The sequence below is a fragment of the Stegodyphus dumicola genome, chromosome 12 (assembly GCF_044657685.1).
Source record: "Stegodyphus dumicola isolate Sdum_Otavi_A_Nest chromosome 12, ASM4465768v1".
Classification (NCBI taxonomy): domain Eukaryota; kingdom Metazoa; phylum Arthropoda; class Arachnida; order Araneae; family Eresidae; genus Stegodyphus; species Stegodyphus dumicola.
Window position 1 is genome coordinate 102,863,092 of NC_140779.1, and position 6,205 is coordinate 102,869,296.

General features: G+C 34.1%; 1 non-coding gene across 1 annotated transcript; it reads right to left on the reverse strand.

Annotated features, from left to right (window-relative positions):
• Window positions 1-1,387: 1,387 nt before the first annotated feature.
• LOC118186786 (U1 spliceosomal RNA) lies at window positions 1,388-1,550 on the reverse strand. The gene has a single exon (XR_004757836.2). It is a non-coding gene; the product is annotated as a U1 spliceosomal RNA (small nuclear RNA).
• Window positions 1,551-6,205: the final 4,655 nt, after the last annotated feature.

The following is a 6,205-nucleotide window of genomic DNA, read 5'->3' on the forward strand; positions in this document are numbered from 1 at the left end:
CCGTTTTGTTTACTGGCGAGTCCAGGTATAGTCTGAAGAATGGTTCTAGACGTGTTTCAATCTGGAGAGAGGAAGGAACCCATAACTTCCCTTTCCGTGTCAGTGAAATATCCCGTTTCCGTGACCGCGGTTTAATGGTTTGAGAAGGAATCATGACAAATGGCCGCACCTAGCTGTAGATTTTTCATTGAGGTTCTGTAACCGCTCGAAGATATATGCACGATGTACTGGAACCCTACATTAGACTGTTTAGGGGTGCTGTTGGCCCAGAGTTTTAGCTAATGGATGACAATGCTCGGCCTCATCGAGCGTATATGGTGTCAAAATACTAGTAAACAGAAGATATCACTCCAATGGACTGGCCACCTTATTCCCCCAAGTGTGGGATGCCTAAGGGTGCCGAATTTCAGCGCTCCGAATTCCTTCACGGACTCTCTGGAAGCTGAAAAGGGCATTTTTAGAAGGGTAACGTGCAGTTCCAGATGACTTGATCAGCACTTCGGTAAAGTCTATGAAATCAAGATGTGAGGTATGCATATCTGTCCGAGGTGATCATACACTATATAAGAAAAATGTTTTCCATAATTGGTGACTTAATTTTTCCATCATTTTCCAGTTCCCCTAAATTTTGTTTAATTTTAATATTTTGGGAATAATGAGCTGCTAAACATTGTAGTTTATGTTAACTAATGCTTTTGTACAAATTTCTATTAATAATTTTTCATTAAGTATTAGCTACGTTTTATTTCTGTCATTATTATCCTTTAATTTTGATGACCAGTGTGCATTGGCAATTTGAGCAAAATTCAGTAATAACTGGCGTTTAATAAACTATATTAAGCGCTAATATAGCTCTTTTAGCGTGTAAATCTGAACCCCCTTCAGATTTTTTTTTATTCGACTCACATTAGCACGTAAAAGGCGGACTGAATAGTAATAAATTCAGACACGCCCCCTTTCTATCTCAATTTTTGTTAGTTTTATATTCTTTAGTACTTTCAGAAATGAAATCATTTAAACTTGCGATACATGTCAATTGATTTTCATTGCGGAAAATCAGTTTGCAAGAATGGTCCTTAACTGTTTTGCTGTTTGGTCCATATTATATATTATTGGTTCATAAGAGGCGTGGTGAGTGATTCTTCAAAAAAGACAGGGTTCAATGAGTTGGAGTCTTCCAGAACCGGCTAGTTGGTATAAATACGTTAAGATGGTTTCTGTACTTCTTACCATGAGCTAGAATTTCGTGACATAACTGTTTCAAATAAGACAATCGTAATACAATTTTTAAACATGATGCTTCCCTAGTTGATAAGCATTACTGATATTCAAAGGATATCAGTAATGCGTAACGACATTACCGTGGGCTGATTCTACTTTTCTAATTGTAGGGACAGCGCGAACGCAGTCCCCGCTACCAAAAATTATGCACCCCAAGCAACCGCAATTTGCGGATGAGGCGAGCGTCAACCCCTCGAAGTGCAATGAGAGGCCTCTGCTCGGGGGAGCCTCCTTGCTGAGCAAGGCATACCCCAGTGCTAGGTAAGTATGCATGAACTTAAGCTCATCAAAATCATTTTAAAATTATATTTATTTTGATAGTGGTGGATATAATCAAATTTAAAAATTTGTTATATGATTCTATAAGTTATTTCTTCGACCAAAGGAATCTCATCCTGCGCAGGCTTAATTAATAATTATAACAACAACATATTAACTAGGTCTATAATTTTTCTGTATTTATTACGTGTTATCTTTTTTTGCAGTTAATTCAGAGTCGCAATTCTCAGATCACAGTAATAACTGCTGTCCACAGTAAACTGTCGTACAGCATACTGAGTAAGAGAGTTAAAAAGTACTTACATTGGGGCCCCTATGAAGGAGAGCCAGCACATTCCGCCAGTTTTAATTTAAGAGAAGCAAATTCAGAATAGCGAACTTCGTTTTCCATGCTATATAAATTATCCAAAATAAAATTTTAAAAAAACTGAAAGGTTTCAGATTTTATATTACATCTAAAGGGGCGTTTTTTTAACGTTTTTTTGTGTTACCTTTATTTATTAAATGTCATGTTCTTTGCACTTAAACCATAAAATTAAGTTCAGTAGCAATGTCGCAAAATAATTTTAAAATGAGCATATCTCTAGAATTTCTGATGCACAGTTCCGCGCCCACTGGAAAGGTTTTTTCCCCCGCCGTAGAGTGTTGCCATTGACGGCTTTTAAATCGTTGAGTTTATTACTCAAAAATTCGTTAAAGTTTTACAAAATATGAAATCGATCATAAAACAAATTCCAAATTTCAAATTTCGTCTTCCACATGCCCATATTCGTAGGAGGATTACCTCATTCAAATTTCGATGGCTGTATGTACCGTTATTTTATCACAATGCGAGAAATATACATACATTTATACAGATTTTTCATTATTTAATTCTTCAAATATAATGTAGGACTCTAACATTTGGTGGCAACAGTTTGAAAAGTGAAATGGATATTTATATTGAACTAACGCAAAATCGCAAAACGAAAACAATAGTCCTTCGGGGACAAAGCCCCTTTGGCTTAAAAAGGATTTTTTTCCTCCGATTTTAATATTAATTAATTAATCTCAAAATTACTTTCATGTTTGTCTGTAAAATAAACATAATTCTGCTATCTGTTTTCCTCCCTGGTAAAGCAATTTTATTGGTTCAGCAGTGGACTTTAGATGGCTTTATACGTAAATACTTCATAATAACTTTTTTGATAATCTGTGAAAAATTTACTTACCATTTGCAAAGCATGATAAAAAAAGTGATTAATGTGCCTTCTAATGCAAATTATTCAATTTAAGTAAACAAAATAAACAGAAGTCCAGGTACTAAACTGAGTAGTAATGCAACCAATACGATACATACGTATTTTCGTTCCTTTATAGCCAAATATGCCTTTACTGTAATGCAAGTGATTTTTCTTTTCTTTTACAAAATTTTATTTCAGTACAAACTGTATGGATGAAAAAGAAACACAATATTCTCCTTTTCATAAAGAAAACCACCCTTTCGAAAAAACAGGAAATGAAAATTTTCTTATTTCCTTCAATACACAACCTCTTCCTATATCATACAAAATGAAACAATGAAATTAATTTCTCTTTTATCACAAGACAAAATCCTTGCTCTGAAAGGGAACTGCCATATCGTCACCACATTTGTTCAGTCAGCTTTCAGAAAAGGTTGTCTTCTTTTGGTTAAGGTATGAGCGACAGCTTAAGAATTGAGAGTATGCCTTATTTCTTTTGAATTAATATTTATAAACTTCTTTTTGTGAAATTTGTAACTTAATTTACATATCGTAAGCATTCATCACAATATACTTCATAAGCATTACTCTACGTCATATTTTTATATCTCATTAAGTTAACGTAAAAGGTCAAAACACATAATAAGATTAATATCAAACTTAATTTAGTTTAGGATAGAAATAATGCTCTACGGCAAAGCGCTTCAGACCTGGATGTCCAAAGAGAAGGATGCCTTCGCAGAGGACACTATAAGGCAAACTGGATAGTATAAGTTTTCATGTGGGAAGACCACGAAAACTCCCATGCAGGCAGCCCATTCGTAATAACTGGAGAACGGTTAGAAATCCCAGCGTTCAGCAATTTTACTGCTTAGCCGTTAGTTGAACAAAGAAAAACTAATAATACGGATGTTTGAAATTTGGATATCTAAAGTTAGGATCGTTGGACTTCGGCTTTAAAATTTACTAGCTTCAGCTGTAATTATTATTAATTAACTAATTTTGTTGTCTGAAAACCGCGAGGGGAAAATTACGTTAGTAATTTAATTTCAAAAGAACGGGATGGCCCACCAGAGGGCGAACGTTAAAAGCCGCTGGAACTGGTAGTTCGTTCCGTCGTTCGAGTCCCAGCGAACGGGCTGGCTGAATGGGCGTTTTCGTGGTATTCCCCGTGTGTAAATTGGATACCAGCCAGTTTTCCCTAAAAAGGTCTTCCCGGGGTATTTCTCCCTTTCCGTGTAGTACCAAAAGGCGGAGTACATAATGTTAGCAATTTCCACACTCTACCCCCAGATGGCGTCATGATATTACAAGATGTTCAAAGCATTTGTAATAAAAACAAAAAGCGAGAGATACGAAATGTAACCGCGGCGACAAACGATATTAATTATTCATGCACTTTTTAAAAATAAAGAAGTAATTTTAAAAGAGTAGTAGAATAAAGTGATATAATGATGTTGGTTGTGAATTTCTGTTCTGTTAAATAATAACGCAAAATCAAAAAGATACGCATAGTGGATGTAAGAGAAAAATCCTAGAGTAAGAACATAACAAATGAAAAGTATTCATGTGTAAACTACCAACAAGTATCACAGTATTATTACTTTAAAAGAAAACCTAAATTCATATAAGACTATATAATGCTATTAACATTATAATATCTGACGGTGATTGAGCCGGCTGTTCAGTAACCTTGAGAAACATCACTGCACCTCGCACGGAAAGAATTGACAGCAGTTACCAGATGGACATCAGAGAAACGAAGAAATAGGGGCACAAAAAATACCCGGATTTTAAAAGATCAATTACGTCTGGCTACATTGAGCTGAAACACAAATAAAAGAAGTAAGGTGAAATCAAACATTTTGAAAGTTTCTTGTGTGAGAATACTTGCCACGTCCGAGTAGCTCAAGGACCTACACAAAATAAGCCGTGAAGCTTTAACACTAAAAGCAACGGAACATAAAGTAGATGAAATGCTAATAAAAAATGCAAATACAAATTCAGTGCACTGAATAAAAATACAAATAATCAAGTGAGTATAGTTTACCAATAAAGTACCCCCCTCAGAGAAAGTGTCTATAATAAATGAAGGTGGGATAATACGAATACTTGCAAATTTTTCAGGATAACGTTAAAAAGTTAGGGGTGATAATACGAGAGGGAAAACGGTATTATAAGTCCAAAGGGGCAATTTGCCCACAGGAGCTACTAATTTCGTTTTGGCATTTTGCATTGGTTCACTATAAACGGTGTCCCACTTTCCAAATTGCTGCCATCAAATATTACAGCCCTGCATAATATTTAAAGAAATTAAATAACGAAGAATCTGCATGAATATATGTATGTTTCTCGCACTGTGAAAAAATAACTGTACCTAGGGGCATCAAATTTTGAACAACGTAGTCCTCTACTCGAATATGGGTATCTGATAGCCAAATTTGGAATTTCTTTATTATCTGCTTCATATTTTGTAAAACTTTAACGAATTTTTTATCAACAAACTCAACGATTTCAAAACGAGCAATGGCAACACTGTACCGAATAATAATAATAATAATAATAATCTCCAGCACGCTAGACTGCGTATCGAAAAGTCTAAAGATATCCCCATTTTAAAATTATTTTGCAATATTGCTGTTGAATTGAATTTTATGCTTTAATTGTGAAGAATATGATATTTAATAAATAAAGGTAAGACACAAAACGTTAAAAAAAGCTTCTTTGGGCGTAATATAAAATCTGAAAGCTTTCAGCAATTTTTTAAATATGTATTCATGTATGTATATTATTTTGAAACAGATCTTTAGAAATCTAAATTTAGTTTTTGCTGCAGCAGTTAGCCGTGAAGCCATAGACAGACAAAGTAAAAATTTTAATACTATTTGTAATTTTCCACAATCATTACAAATCAAAGCCATGACGACAATAGGTGATGTACTTAAAATCGTACGTGATACTTAAACTAAAGTGCTTAAATTCTGCTTTTTATGTTGAAGAAAGTTTCTGCTTAGTCATTTGGAATGGTGGTTTTTTTGTTACATTTTTCACGCTGAAATAAATCTGTTTACTGATAGCGACGACAAAATTTTGCCTTAGGATAGTTACGAGAAGAATAATAATGAGGAATATGAAGGGAACCTGCTCTTTTGAAATGTGATGAAAAATAACTTGAAGGTAACTTTAAACCTATATAATGTAATTTATAGAATCACTTTAGAGCTATTAAAGTTATATTATACTTTTTACTTATTTCACTCATTCATGTGTATCGAAAATCCACAATACGCATTTTGTAACATACAGTTTACACATGAATGTATTGGAGAGGAATAGGGTTATTACATTATTTTTTATCAAGATTTATTTGTTTTTATTGCTCTGACGCCATTATATTATATATTACTATTGCTCTTATGTTA